Source organism: Acipenser ruthenus, unplaced genomic scaffold, assembly GCF_902713425.1.
Source record: "Acipenser ruthenus unplaced genomic scaffold, fAciRut3.2 maternal haplotype, whole genome shotgun sequence".
In the NCBI taxonomy this organism is placed as follows: Eukaryota; Metazoa; Chordata; class Actinopteri; order Acipenseriformes; family Acipenseridae; genus Acipenser; species Acipenser ruthenus.
The window spans coordinates 205641-222500 of NW_026707499.1; the positions used below are offsets into that span (position 1 = coordinate 205641).

A 16860-nucleotide genomic window follows, 5' to 3' on the forward strand; every position below is an offset into this window, starting at 1 on the left:
TTTGGACAGATGAGTCAAAACTGGAGCTTTTTGGCAAGTCACATCAGCTCTATGTTCACAGACGAAAAAATGAAGCTTTCAAAGAAAAGAACACCATACCTACAGTGAAACATGGAGGAGGCTCGGTTATGTTTTGGGGCTGCTTTGCTGCGCCTGGCACAGGGTGCCTTGAATCTGTGCAGGGCACAATGAAATCTCAAGACTATCAATGCATTCTAGAGTGAAACGTACTGCTCAGTGTCAGGAAGCTCTGTCTCAGTCGCAGGTCATGGGTCCTCCAACAGGATAATGACCCAAAACACACAGCTAAAAGCACCCAAGAATGGATAAGAACAAAACATTGGACTATTCTGAAGTGGCCTTCTATGAGTCCTGATCTGAATCCTATCGAACATCTATGGAAAGAGCTGAAACTTGCAGTCTGGAGAAGGCACCCATCAAACCTGAGACAGCTGGAGCAGTTTGCTCAGGAAGAGTGGGCCAAACTACCTGTTAACAGGTGCAGAAGTCTCATTGAGAGCTACAGAAAACGTTTGATTGCAGTGATTGCCTCTAAAGGTTGTGCAACAAAATATTAGGTTAGCGGTCCCATCATTTTTGTCCATGCCATTTTCATTTGTTTTATTATTTACAATATTATGTTGAATAAAAAATCAAAAGCAAAGTCTGATTTCTAATAAAAATGTGGAATAAACAATGGTGGATGCCAATTACTTTTGTCAGTTTCAAGTTATTTCAGAGAAAATTGTGCATTCTTTGTTTTTTGTGGAGGGGTACCAACAAATTTGAGCACGTCTGTATATATATATATATATATATATATATATATATATATATATATATATATATATATATATATATTATACAATCACATATTTTGACAAGATTGGTTCAGTTTCAAGAACACTGTTAGTCATTATAAATGAAACAAGAGCAGTTACACTAACTCTATACAGGAGGAAAACAGTTTTGAGACAGTACCCTACCCTACCCAATGAGTGTGTACTACATGTGTCTCCTCTATGAGAAAATCAAGGTGAACTTTCTGAATTGTGGATTAATTTGTTTGTCTCCATGCAATTCTACAAAATAATCACCCACACATTTTTTTATAAGCTTATAAGAGAATTTGCTTGCCAATTCTCCCTTTACTGTTGTATCTGATTACATATAGTCAGTCTACAGTATGAAGTCTTCTAAATGCTTTCTGCATGAGTTTGTCAACAAAATCTGTGACTTGTCAGCTATTAATTCTCTGAAGTTTGCCCCACGTAAGATGAAATGACACCTCATTGATGATGAATATCAACTGTACCTTCACAACGCAAGGCGGAGCTCTCCTCCAGTTGCTTTCTACAAACTGAACAGAATTTCTCTTATGGCCAAGAGGACTGAAACAATGGGAAACTGGGACTGTAAAGATCAAGAACATAAAATAAGGCTCCTTGTAAAATGGCCTGGATAAATGAAACACTGCAATTAACTAAACAAGGTCCCTTGGCCAAGTGGTTAGAATAAGGATCTGGGGGGCTCTGAAGATCAAAGCTTTTAAAGCTGAATTCTTACCACCATTAGCGGAAGTTAAGGACTTCAGGATTTTTCATAATTATTTATTTCTCAACTATTAACAGAAATTATACAGAACTCTATACAATTGAAATCTCAATTGGATTGGCTGCAACAAAGCACCTGTAAGTCCCCATCAAATTCAGCCAAACTGCAGGCTCTGAAACCGTGACTGAGGGTGGTTGTGTTGGATCTTGGCAAAAAAAAACTAGGTTCATATTTTAAAGTTCCCTGTTTAAGAATATACAGTAAAGTAATTCTAGACATCAGTGCTATTATAATGCAGTGAGGAGTTTTGTTCAGGTTGACTGCTATGAGTGACATTCTGCATGACTGCCTCTTTGTTCATCTGAATTGAGCCAAATATTTTTCTATTATATATCTTTGGTTCAGTTGATGCACTGAGACTGGGGAGAAGTTAAACTGCTGTAGGCAACATGTTTGGACAAAAAACAAATTAAAAGACACATATTACTGTACTAGGGAAACAGTGATTCCAAATATCAACTTTTTACCAAAGTTTACAAAACATATATAGTAAGTACATGTGTTTTTTGTAGTTTTCCTTTAAAGAATACATAAAAATTGCAGTATAAAAAAGTGAATTACTTCAGTCAAAAGCAATATATCAAGTTCTTCCAGCCAATGTGTAGCCTCTAAAGCATATACACTGTTTTGCATTGGCGGAAGAGTATTTCAGAAAAAAGAAAGATAAGCTGGCACTGAAATTATGAAAGCTGTTTTGTGTTTGAACAACTATTTAAAAACTCTTAAAACTAAAATAGTTAAATGTAAGGTGTGCACTTGCATTCACTACTGTATATACAGTACTACAGATCTGAAATTTGAAACACACGATATCACAAGCATGTGTTTTCATTTTAATACATGACATCTGGTTTTACAATAGGTAAAAGAACGTTCTCAGTTTCCCTTGTCTTCCAGGAATTCTGTTACTGTGTCACTTCCTTGTCTGTGGGATCAAGGGAAGCAGTTGTTTGGTTACTGATAAGAAAGAAGGCCCAAAGTGGTGGGGACAATCTCACTCCAGGTGAAATTACCATAAAAGTGCAAAACAGTCAAAGTAACGCCGGCACACCAAGATTTTTTTAACCTATTATAGTACCAGATATCATGTTTTAAAGTGAAAATACATAACATTATAATACACATTTTTTTTAGCTTTCCAGTTTTCTGCCGCAACTCCATTTCAAGCACAACTAGCATTATCTTATAAAGCTAAGTAATCACCACTTCCTGCAGCTGTATCTCGGAAATCTCAAGTTACAGAGGCCTAAGGGAAAACAAGCTCAGAGAGGATGCAATGAGAATGTCAAACAGTTGCAATAAAGTGTGTTGGGTGTAAAGTACACTCTAGCTGCTGCCTGGCTCATTTAATGAGCTCACTTCCTGCCTGAGAAATGTATCTGCCAATCTGCAGGCCAGCTTTATTCTTTTAAATGAACTGTGAGGTATGCTATTCATACTGAAAAGAACAGTGAACATGCAATAACACCCAAGTCTTATTTATTGGGGCTGCACTGGAAAACCCTTAACTCTGGAAATGTACAATAAAATAAAACAGCAATTTGGCTATAAAAGCATGATGAAATAGTACAGCTCTGTTGTAAACATTTTTCCTCTGTACATTAATGAATGAAGTTGAGGCAGATTTGTCAAACTAATTGCCTCTTCTACCACAAATGTTATCAAGTTACTGTGTCCAACTGCATAAAACACCTTAGTATAAGGGTGTTGCAGAAATTGACTTAACACATGTAAGCCATTACGTTAAGGGAAATGTAATAACACCAGTAGATGAAACAAATTAGCCCCATCTCATTTCCCTTCCTAGCCCTTTGGGAACGCAAAGGCCAACGCAGCACTCCCTGTCTTCAGCAACTTGGTTTCAGCAATAGATACAATGTTCACATGACTCACCAGGCCCTCCATGAGGTGCTTTTCTATTGAATACAATTTATAAGTTAATGTTTACAGGTTATTGTAATGTGCCTTAAGCTGTGGTTACACATACTGATAGTAACGACGTGCTCATGTGGTTAGAGTCACATGCAAATGCATGTTGCATAGAGCACAATGATTTTCTATAGTTAGTTTTCATGTCAGTATCAAATATAAGATTAGCTAGTCAATAGCCTGCTATTCTATCCTATAGTTTGCTGTCGTAGTTCATTTTGACAGGGAATAGATAGATTATTAAATCCGTAAAACCTACTGCTCACTATTCCGAAAATGAAGCCACCCGAGAAGTAAAAACTTGATTACACTTTTTCCATTTGATGAGTCCCTCTTTTGACCCAGTGCTTGTTGTTCATAAAAAATATATTTATTTGATATTCATGAATAGCTCTTTTTTGTAGCATAGTACTTGGTTATACAACCAAGCTTATACAATGTAATTCAAATTACATGATTTGTACATTCTCATACAGCATGTTTTAAGTACATCATGAACAGAAATGCATAGGCTAATGACGAAGTCAAATGTAAAAAGCAAGATAACCTTTTAGAACTGAAAGTACACACATTTCTTTGAAGATACAAATCTCTCTTCATCCGGTGTGAAAAGAAATTGAAAGGCAGCAGTGTTTTTCAGTCGTTAATAGAATCATGGCACTGCTGTTGTAGTAAAATTCATGACTGGAACTGTGGAAGTTAGTCACAATGCATGACCATAAGTATTACCGAGTCACTTACAGTACACAAAATGGTTCATGAATGATGAATAAATGGGGTTTATGGTTGGTATGAATCCACTTTCTACAATCTAAAAATAATACATCCTTAAGCTTTTGAATGCCACACAAATAGCACGTTTGTGTACTTGTCGTGCCATGATAATAACAAAATCTGTACTACCACATGACTGTGTTGTCAGTTAAAAAAATTATTAAATTGTGCATATTGCCCTTGTAAAGCACAACCTTTATTATGGTGTACTTCATGTACAAATGTAAATGTGTGCATGTTGCATGCAGTTTACCATACAATGTGTGTGCATGTGCTTTTGTCTTCAGCACATCAGCTCTCCTCCTACACATTGTGCTCAACCACATTAACCACAGCAGCAGTGCTATGAGCACGGTGTATACTCTGCCTTTTTTTTTTTAAAGTGATTACACACTGCAGTAGAGCTGACCGGCCGTTAACGGAAAAATGAAATCAGTGACGTATTCACTGTTGTCATCGTCCACTTCCTTTTCCTCTAGATGTTGCAGCCTTACTGTATACAAAAAGGGTTATCCAAACCTGCTCCAAGCAAGTGTTTAGAAAAGGGCTTACGATTTCAGCGTAGAATTTCATATTGTTAAAGAAAAGTAATACAATTATACATTAACATAATGTAAAAAAAAAGAAAGCTTTTAGAATTACAAATTCACTTCCTCATGAACATACCCTCTTCTAATTTTTATTTCACATTTCTTCTGGACAGGTTCAGGAACAGCAGCAATTTCATCATCACTTAGTACATCTTAGCTTTTGCATTTCATTAATTTAACCATTATTCAAACAAGCTTACAACTCATTGACATTTTGCCTGAGTACTTCTTAAACTCCGGGTAAAAAGCCAGAGGGGGAGGAGCTGGAGTCCCGAACGCTGGAGGGGGAGGAGTTACTGTGCTCAAAGGCCAGAGTGGCTGTCTCCCTGTCAAGAGCCAGAGGAGGACTTATGGTCCAAGAAGGAGTAGCGGCTGTCCCAAGGGCCAAAGAAGGAGGGGCTACTGTCCCGACAACCTGAGGAGGAGCTGCCGTCCCCGAGAGCGAGGAAGGGGAGAAGCCTGCATTCCCAGTCCTGCACCCATGGGTCAGCTCCCTCGGCCTGTGCTTCCAGACAACCCACCGTCGTGTCTGGACCTTCCATCACCCGTTGACCACCCAAACTGAAGAGGAACCAGCTGAAGAAAGTTGAATGTACCGGTGGTGCCATTCTGAGGGGGAGGGTATGTGACATGTCGCTGGTTCTTGCGCAAATGAGTGCAGCTGGGATACGGAACAGGAGACGTGTTGCTAGGCAACTAATTGCGCAGTTAGGCTCGCCCGGCCCTGAGCTGATCGGGAGGTCCAGATTAGCTGGGGGACCATGCACGGGGAGGGTGCGCGCAGCTCAAAAGGCATCTGTGCCACAGCTCGAGGCGACTGCACCACCATGCTACACAGAGAGGAGCTTTGTTCACATTCAGGATAACTACTACAGAAACCTTCAACTGCAAGACGTTGCCTGTGAAGGCTCTGCTGAGCCAGGACCATCGCAACGACCCGAAGTCGCTGGGAGGCCGGGACTTGGAAGCAACAGTAGTAGGTTAATGTAGAGGATGTTAATCCCAAACAGTATGGAGATAGAGGGTTTACATAGCGTAGGTGGTTCCGGGAGCGGGACGTCTCTTTTAGTGAGACTAGCACTCGCTTTGTGTGGCAAACCTTTATTTTTAGCTTTATTTTGTTTTCTTTATTAAATCTGACACTAGGGCTACCATTTCTGGTACCCTAGTGACAGCCTTTGTGTTAAATAAAAGCTGTGTGCCGTGTCAACACCCAATGCTCTGCGTCTACCTCATTATTATTCAGTGATGACCCACACACATATACCCCGTTACAATTCCACTTTAACGTTCTACATCTAAAACATAACCCTCATTACTGTCTTCACTTACAACAGATAATTTTGTCTGTGTAACTGGGATTTCAAACTCAAACTGAGCGCACAGATCTCAGCGACCTGTTTTTTCTTTCAAGACTGACCGGGGAGCCGGGTATCAGATAAGTACTTGCTGCTTATGACTATATAATTTTCGCTAATTAGTGTGTTTTATACAATTTATGCAATATCACATTTACGCTGTAATAGTTAGTTTTTTGTTTTTTTTAAATTAATTGTTAAAAAAAAGTTTAATTAACTGTTACATCCTGCAGTGGCCTTTTGCCCCGCGTGAACCAGCAGCTTGAGTCACTCCTTCCCAGGGATCCAGCAACATGTCAACTTTGTGCTCCCCCGAGGCTGCCTAGCTCTGATTGGAGCTGAATTACATTCTTGTGCCCACTTGAAGACCCCAGAGAAGTACTCTACTCAGCTCAGTCCAGACGGTTGTCATGCCGATGTGCTAGGGAGGCCGCACTGTGGTTGACCCCTGGAGCCAGCATTGCAGCCGTTGTGTGCTGATGCACCAGAAAGGCAAAATAGGCTGATCCCTGGAGCCAGCATTATACTTCAGTCATCAACACCAGGCTTAAGGATATCTACATCATCAGATGGAAGGAAACGCAGATGGATCACATTAGTTTACAATAAAAGGAGCTATGTCTTAGTTGGTGCTTATCTTGGAGAGTCCAATATCAGCATGAAGTTTTAACACCTACTTGTGTAATGGAAATCATGTATTTTTGTTAGTATTACTGTATAATAAAATAAACTTAGAAAAATAAAACAAAAAAATATCTTTCTCAATGTGTTCAAGGTACTGTAAGTAAAACACTCAATGGTGGTAGCAATACTAAAAGAAAGACAAGACAAACGTTTCAACTAGGTCTTCAATGTTCTATAACCAGAGATGCTGACTACTTAATACCTTAGACTGTAAGTGCAAATAAAGAGCACTACTGTTTAAAGATCAATTACGCTTCTGTGCACTTGACAGTGATGACGCTTGCTATAAAGACACTGTCAAACCAACACTGCATATGTCTATGGCAGGAAACTAGATATGAAGACTACAGTTGCTCCAGATCTCATAGCACCTTAAACAAAGGCTTATCAAAAAAATAAACAAAACACAATATTTAAGTATTTTCAAAAAGAACCCCTCAGAAAGATTGAAAAAAAAAAAAAGATCATTTGATGCTACAGTACTTGCTCTTTAAAAAAAAAACCCAAACAAAAACATTTTATTTGTACTCTTGTTTATGAAAACAAACCTAACCCACAAGTGTTGGTAAGCCTGACTTACAATTATATTAACAGTTACAACATGTATTAACAGTTTGTTTTAAAACTCCAATGACTTACATAAACACATACCAATAACAATGTACTTCCAAAACAGGAAAGCACCAGTGACAATTCAATACCAAAACAAGTTTGTGTTAACAGCAGAAATCACCATCCTCCTTATGTTTCTCCAGCACATACACAAGTCACTGTTTTTGACACTTCAGATAACTCTTTGCTATTCCTATATCCAGGCTGCATGAATAGCTGGAAACTTCTGGCTGGTCTAAAGTCTTTCCTTCCTCTCTTGGGATACAGTATAAAAGGTTAAAACAAAACAAATTGTACTTCAGGTACCAATGAGCTTAAAATAGCAAAACCCATGTTCTATTTCTATTCGCGTCAGACTTGAAAATTTGTTACATTTTGTTTCAGTCATCATCTAGATGGAACATTGTTTTCAGACTGCAAACATGTGGTCACTATTCTGTATTTTGAATCAACTCCAAAATAAAAAAAATGAATAACTATAATAATCCATCGCATATCCGACTGCGGTGGGACCAGAGTAAGGGTGTACATGTAAAAAGTCGGATGAATTCCTGTTTTAAATAACATTATGCACAGATGTAATAATTACTATATTCACACAATTATTGTTTTGAGATTCAGCTTTTAATGGGGAGCTCCCCTAAATCACTTGTTTAGAAAGATACAGGGTATTAATGTTTGTGACAAAACAGCTGTCTGCCGTGTGGGTGCGTGCTTTCACTGCTGTCATAAGCAGGAGATCGAGATGGAGGTTGAAGTTGATACACCCCGCAGGCAAACAGGATTCATTTACATATCAACACACTGAACAGCTCATGTGACACTACCAGCAATGGCAGCGCACGGTGCACATACAACACAGTGTACGAAAACTTTGGTAGGATCTACAATATCTGAACTATTTTTCTCTGTTCTATAATAAACTAACGTTGCTGAAGAGGTTGATCATGGAGGATAAACGGTTAGGGCGGATACTAGGGATGGGAATTTTAAACATTTAAAACGTATAAACTCTAAAGAAGTGGTAAAACCTTTAATAGTATGCTAGATGTATAACCGGTCACGTGACAAATGTCACCAAACACATATTTTTTATGCATTACATTTTAGTAATTTATCATCAGTAGTCCGTCGCGTATCAGACTGCTCTAGTGCCACAGTAAGGGCGGATATTATAAAAAGGAAGGGGTTTGTAAATTGCCTCCAAGTAGCTTTTCTAATTGATGCAACATAAAGAGTGACACTGGGGCGGGTTTTATCCTCGGTCGATCTGGCGCTTCATTGGTGCACTGTGTGTGTTTATGCCTGTAGTAGGCGTGGAATGGTATCAATTCCACGGCGGGGTTAAATAACGTTAATGATAAGCGTTTTTTTCTGAGGTTTGTTCTATATTTAAAATGGCATCTCTAAACAAAGTAAGCCACGTTTGGAAGTATTTTGAGGAGCCAGATGAGAAAACCGTGGTATGTAAATAATTATGCCAAACAAAATTGCCGTACCACAAAAACACAAGTTCAATGCTTCACATTTTGAAATGAAAACATTCAGAATTACTGTGGATGGAGCTACTGATGACAATAAAAAGCAAACATCCATAACAACATTTACTATAGATTTGGCTGAACATTGGGCGTGATCACGTTATCCCCTATGAGGACAGTGCGTGTGAATCGTGAATGATGCAGTTTAGAAATCGATGTAAGATTATACCAATACTGTGCTGACCCATAAAACAAAAACAGAGAGACTGGAAAAACTTAAAGAAAATCGTGCTGCAGCTGTTAATACAGGGGTGGGCAAAGTTTTAGGACTGAGGGCCACATCAGGGTATGGAAATTGTATGGCGGGCCATATAAATGTATACTTAACAAACAAACCAATCATGTTCAAACAGACACAAAACAATTTTGTGGTAAAATCATCATAAAATTGCATCATTGATTTGTCTTTTGATTTTACGTGCTCAGTTATGTTGCCCCTGTCTCAACACAAATTGTGTGCATCGCTCACAATTCTCAGTGTACTGCACTACATACGTTTGGTAGTTTTCCTGTTTATTGCTATAATGAGCTTTTTTGAACCATCAATGTTTCTTTATTAAACTGTTGCAATGACCAAACATATTCAAACAATTTTAGCTTAAAAGTAAACCACAAAGCAATGTTGTTGTTAATTGATTTAACTCTGAAGAACAGGTATTAAAATAAAGATAGATATTGGGGGAAACATACGACCTTATTATTATTATAGATATATCATCATAAAAATGCATTACAAGAAAAAAGGAAACAAAACATACCCCCTTTTTTTCGCTCTCTTTGCTGTTAATGTGAACAATGCAGTTGGTCGCCCTTCTTTACGATAGCATCAAAGTCTGGTGCTGTCCTTGTTGAAATCCGCAAAACAGAGCTGAGATGCTGGTCAGTTAACTGGGATCTGTAGCGAGATTTGTTGAAATTCAGTAGTGAAAATGTTTGTTCGCACACATAGGTGGAGGCGAACAACACAAGAATTGTCTGGGCTACGTTGCGGATATTTGGGAACTTTGTTTCATTCAAAGAGGCATGAAACTTGTCCACTGTTTGTGAATGGTACTTTTCCTTCACAGTGGAGTCGCACTGGAGTTCGATGAGCTCCAGTTGTAATTCTTCTGGTGCTTTCTCGTAGTCAAATGAAAGTGGGCATGACACCAGCTCCAGTGTCTTCTCGATCTTCTCAAAGTCAGAGAATCGACGAGAAAATTCTCCATGCAGGTCACTCAGAATGTTGCTGTACCTGTCTGTCTGCTCCGACGACACTTCCAAACGTTTAAGTGTTGGAAAGTGAGCGAACAGTTTGCTCTTCATTTGTTTTGAAAACAAAATGAGCTTGACTTTGAAAGCTTTCACATTGGAATACAATTCATGAACAAACACATCCTTGCCCTGCAGCTTCACATTAAGTTCATTTAAATGTGCCATGATATCCACACCAAAAGCGAGGTCACACACCCAGTTTGAATTCCTTAATTCCGGGAAATCGTTTTCTTTCCCTTGCATTTCCAAGAAAATGTTAATTTCATCTCTGAGTTCCCACACTCGCTGCAACACCTTTCCTAAACTGAGCCAGCGGACATTCGTATGATAAAGTAAGTCCTGGTGTTCAGCATCAGTGTCCTCAAGAAGGGAAATGAATTGCCGATGATTAAGCTGCTGTGTGAACAACATGATCTATGTCCAGAACATTTTTGCAGAGTGCCTCCTGATGTATGATGCAGTGCAGAAAAATGATTTCTTTCTCAGAATCTACATCTTTTACTTTGTCCTCAATTCTTTTTAAAAGTCCTACTTTTTTCCCAGTTAAATTTGGCGATCCATCTGTGGTCACGTTTGCGAGTTTACTCCAGGGGAGCTTCAGACGTTCAAGGCAACCAGACACCCTCTCATACAAATCCAATCCCTTTGTTGTGCCTTTCATTGATTCCATAGATAAAAATTCCTCTGTGATTTCAAATTTGTTGTTAATTCCTCTCACAAAAATCAAGAGCTGCGCTGTGTCCTTTATGTCAGTACTATCATCAAGAGCTAACGAAAACAGCGTGAAGCACTGTGTTTTCCTGTTCAACTGAGAGGCCAAGTCTTCATCAATTACTTCAATACGGCGAGCAACAGTTCTTCGTGACAAACTAATATTCTCAAACGTATTTTTGTATTAAGGACACAGCATGCCAGCAACATCGACCATGCATTGTTTCAAAAACTCCCCTTCAGCAAACGGCTTATTTTGTTTAGCTATCTTGAATGCCAAAACATAACTTGCCTTCGTAGTGGCTTCCTGAACTGCAGCTTGTCGCACAAAGAGATTTAAATTAGAAGCGAGTTTCTGAGCTTTTCTTGACTTTTCTTCTGTTGTTAAGTTGCTGCCATAATTAGGATGTTTCGCTGTAAAATGGCGATTCAAATTGTACTCCTTGAACACAGCGATGCTCTCTTGACAAATCAGGCATACAGCCTTCGAGTCGACGTTTGTGAAAAAATATTTCTCAATCCACTCTTTTTTGAAAACTCGACACTCACTGTCCACTTTTCTTCTCTTTGAAGTGCTCATTTTTCTTCAGAAAGCATAAAAACAAAAACCTAGCTGCTGCAATTCAAACGGCTGTTTTGCAAGCTTGCATGCACTGTAGCAAAGATGAATAAACGTCATACACTGCGCCCCACGTGAGACGTTGCAAAGCGCTTTGTTTTTGGCAATGCAAACTCTGTCTGTGTCGGTTGTGAATTAGCCTAGTAAATTAGTTATTTCTAACCCAAATCAATCAATAACATGGATCGATTTAATGGATTTTTATATTTGTACTATTTATAGTAATCTAGTACTTTTATTGTTAAAACACAAGGAAGCTCGTGGGCCGGATGAAAAGCTCTCGCGGGCCGGATTTGGCCCGCGGGCCGTAGTTTGCCCACCCCAAACTTTCAAAAGGGAGAAAAAGTTACAATTACCACAGACTCGTGGACCCCATTCCCCAATCTTCCCATAGGTGGAAGGCTTTTTTCACTTGAAATTGTTCTGTAAGCTTTTGGACCGAATGGACGTTTATGTTTAGTAAGAGAGTGTATGTAGATATGATTTAAACGTTTAAACGCTGACATTGCAAAGAGTTTAAACGTTCATAAAAAATTACTAAAAGCACATCCCTAGCGGATACACAACGGATTACTGTAGAGGGAACACTGAGTGTACACTGAGATAACATACTTCCTTGTGGATAAAGACTGCAGAGTTGAGGCATACTAGCGAGGGAGTTTGCTGTCTCCAAGTACACTTTATAAAGTATGTCCTCTTGAGACAGCAGAGTTGAGGTATACTAGCGAGGGAGATTGCTGTCTGACTTTATACAGTATGTCCTCTTGTTTTTTTAACAATTATTTGAGCATTCATTTACTGTTTCCTTGTTTTTAATAAAAAGTCAGTTTAGTGCAGCTTCCGCTGACTCTAGAATTACATTTCTTACTTATAGCGCTGGCATCCTTAGAATGTTTTTTTAAAAAGTACCAGCATACAAAAAATGTACATAAGTGACAGAGATAACTGGTGATTTTTGGCATTTTAAATAAAAGTTGACTTCTATGACTGTACACAGGTTTTCAAAGTTGTTATTTGGTACACCATAAAGATAGCAGTGCCATTATTTAAAATAATAAGAATTATTGAGAAACAATCTCACTCGTGCCTTTAGGCTTCAAATAGGCAATCTAATGTTGGAAGAACTAAACAGTACTCTTACCATGTTTGAATCTACCCTTTATCAAATAAAAACAATCCTTTCAAAATGGCTTTGTCAAGTTATTTTTATCAAAATGGATCTGTAATCATGGAAGTTAACAGAATTTTGGAATGCAGCCAAATTAATTTCTTTCTTAGTATTTGCAGAACCTCACCATTTCCTGGAATAACCAATATGCCTGTAACATACACCCACCACCACAGATGTAAATATAAAATTAGAGTCAGCACATGATGAAAAAGTTTATGACCATGACATGAAAAGAAAAATATATACAGAATAGAATAGTACAATAGCATTAGAATAAGCAATGAAATGTTTAGCTATTTCTCCAGATGTTAGCAAATATGTATTGGCAAATGTGACATATAGATGGAGAGATGGACGGATGGACAAACACCCTCCCTATATCCCTAGAATCCCCTTGTTGGGGAGGGGGTCCCGGGATTTTTCTGTATCATACATATTTACTATAGTGAAGTGGTAACAGAGCATGGCAAAGAGAAGTATATATTTTACATTAAATTGCCATCAACTATATGATGTGAACGGTAAACATAAAATACTGGCTTTACAAGATGGTTTTGTATTCTCAGAACTAATGTAGTTGCAAGTGTGAAGGGCAAACTTTGTCAGTACACTTACAAGAACAGAAGTGTACTCACTACACTTGTAAGTGTATTATACATGTACTCAGTAGATTGAGAAACGGATCCAGTGTGAAACAGCCCTTAGCCTTCTCTGAAAACAAAGTCTGACTCAAAGTTATCTAGTATCTAGAAACAAACTAAATGTTGTCAAGTTGACCAAACAATGTGTTGTAATATACTTTACTTTTCCAATGTAATGGTGACATATTTGTAGCAATTAACTTAGATTTTGAACATGCTGAGTGCGGCTGTTCAATAAATGGTTTGTTTCACCACAACACTCATAACTTGTCATCCGTCGTAAACAACATGATTTAACGTGTCTGCTAGCATGCAACTGTACTTTCCAATCCCTTTTTTATAACCGTGTCTCCTAATGCTACAAGAATGTATGCCAAACTAGAAGCCATGTGTTTGGCAGAATGGCACTGTGAACATGGCTTTACCAAAGTATACAAATATGCTGCCCTATTTTATTTGTGGTTTTTTTTTTTTTACTGTTGTACCAGTGTAAAACTGGTCATACGGTCATAAAGCTGAAATTATTATGTTCATTTGCTGATTTGGATCCATTTTGAAACTGGCCTTAAATACAAACCTGAATAAATGTGCCTACCACATCTGCAAAAGAACAAAAGTTATATTTTCATACAATAGATGTTTGTTTTTTTTCATAAAGATTATATGAAATATAATCTGTTCTAAATTATAACATTTTTTGAAGCAGAACATGTTGCATTGTTTCATGCCGAAAGTGACAGGAACGACATGCCTGAAGCAACTTCATTTAGCAATACTGAGAAAGCTTCCACTGTAAATATTTTATGGCTTACACAAGAGGAGTTCCTGTAAATGACCTTGACTCCTCCCACTGCCTCTGCCCCCGCAGACAGCTCTCCCCAGTAATGAGTTCCTACAAGGGGGAGACACTTCCCTTCCAGTTCCTTCCTTCTGAGATTTTCAAATATAGACAGGAGGTATCCTGCAGGAAGCGATCTTGTTCACTTCAGCTCCACCCCATCTCCTAAGGCCAGCTTCCTCTTATTAGACATTCAATCCTTGCCCCTCAGCACTACTGGGGCAAATCTGCTGCTCTGGAGTCGTAAGACAAACTCCACAGTCATGTACAATTGACCGCAATGACTCCTTGTGACAAAAATACAATGATTCTTGGTTGTAAATCTCCCTCCCGACCTGTGAGGGCTCTAAGCACTGAAAACAGAGTCCTTTGGACGGGCTGGTCTGACAGTTCTTTCCCAGGGTCGGGAAGTTGGCCAGTCTGGATGAAGGCGAGACTCTGTTGCAAGAACGCATTGACCAGGAAGGGAAACGACGTGGCAGCCGCAAATTGGAGAGGCGGCTGTGTGACAGCATAAAATGGGACGGAGAATTGCAATCTGTTCCTTCGTTTGGTTTGAATCTTTAAACTGTAAGGACCTGTGAGAGACCCAGTGATAAAAGTACCATGAGTGTTTTGTTTTGTTTGTCTATAATTGTTTGTTTGTAATTATTAGATGGCTATTACATTCCAAGGGCCAGCACAAAACCCGGAACAGCACTTCACTTTTGTCACGAATAAACTTGTATCACCCACCACGAGCACTACTGCACGCACCCAACTGGTGACCGTATTTTGTACATTGTGGGAAAGATACGTGTGTTTATTATTTGGGACTGTAACCCGTTTCTTTACTTCCAGTGCATTACACACTGTTGTGTATTGTCTGGAGTTTTTGTTTGGTCACCAGACAGGGATTATAATCAATAAAACCTGTTTCCAAATGGATTACAATTCTCTGTTTGTTCACTGCGCACTGCATCACTCCTGCACCTGTACATAATCAGCCACTTTGCCACACTCCTAAAATCAGTTGAATGATAATACTGTATTTGCTTGAAATAGCACCCGGTGCTTATTTTCTCAATCTTCTCTTTACCTGGGCAGTTAATTGGATAAGCACTTTAGAGATTACAAAAACAGTATACAAAACAATTTTCATACCTTAAAACAATCCTGAACCGTACCGGAAGCCAATGCAAGGCAGCTAATTCAGGTTATTTGTTCTTGTTAAAACTCTGGCAGCAGCATTTTGCACAGGGTGCAATCGAGATGTAACACAACTTGAATGCCAGAGAAAAGAGCAGTGCAATAATCAACACAAGATATTATAAAAGCGTGCAGCAGTCTCTCAGCATCTGGCAGCGAATGTCTTAGTTTGACAGCAGTGTGGAGTAGTGGTTAGGGCTCTGGACTCTTGACCAGAGGGTCGTGGGTTCAATCCCAGGTGGGGGACACTGCTGCTGTACCCTTGAGCAAGGTACTTTACCTAGATTGCTCCAGTAAAAACCCAAAGGTATAAATGGGTAATTGTATGGAAAAATAATGTGTAAAAAAAATATGTAATTATATGTAAAAAATAATGTGATATCTTGTAGCAACTGTAAGTCGTCCTGGATAAGGGTGTCTGCTAAGAAATAAATAATAATATTTCTTAAATGAGAAAATGAGAAAAGACACTTTAGTAACATTCCTAATGTGTGGCTCGAATAAAAGATCTGGATCAAAAATGACACCCACATTTCTCATTTTAGCCTTCAACCAAATGTGAAATCAAACATCGATTTACATTATGCAGTTGATTCTGTGATCCCAAAAGCATCATCTTGGTTTTATTTGAGATTAACATTAAAATGTTTTATTGACATCTAAAATGTCATCCAGACAGATAGTTAGAATATTTTTACTTGAGGTGTCGGCCGGTTTCAGATATAAATATAATTGAATATCATCAACATAACATTAAAAACATACCTCATGTCTATAAACAACATTGCCCAAGGATATATACACAAGAAAAACAAAATTGGACTAAGAACAGAACCCTGTGGGACACCACATGTAACCTCAGATACAAACCACATATTATATTGCACAGTGCTTGTCTTCTCTCTCCTTATATAAAGCTGATAGCTTAGCAATTAGCAGAAACATCCTTGCCATTAAGCATAGACCAGTTTTATACAGGTATCCTCTGTACGATTTAACCCCCTTTTTTTCTTTAAAAATCCACAGTACATATTTTTTACCATGCACTTAACTCAAAACCTTCTATGCTGTACTTAAATGCTACTGTTTTTAAATGTAGTGATGTTACCAGTCCTGCTGCAGAATGGACACTGTAAAATGGGTAGCTGAAGCCCTCAGGGAGAGTTCCATTCAGCGTTTGTGAAAGTAAACAAACATACACTTTTATGAAGGTGTAAAGAATGAAATCGAATGATCATTTTATCTAGCAAAAACACTTACACCCAATTCACAATTAACATGTTTCTTTGTTTTAACTAAGAAACTACTCTGTTGTTGTCATGAGAATATTAGCAAA

General features: G+C 38.5%; 1 long non-coding RNA gene across 1 annotated transcript in view; it reads right to left on the bottom strand.

Moving 5' to 3' along the window:
* Nucleotides 1–4733: 4733 nt before the first annotated feature.
* LOC131727471 (uncharacterized) overlaps nt 4734–16860 on the bottom strand; it is a 54134-nt gene continuing 42007 nt past the window's right edge. Inside the window, exon 3 of the long non-coding RNA XR_009322184.1 lies at nt 4734–6822. This is a non-coding gene — a long non-coding RNA (uncharacterized LOC131727471). The remainder of the gene's footprint in view (nt 6823–16860) is intronic.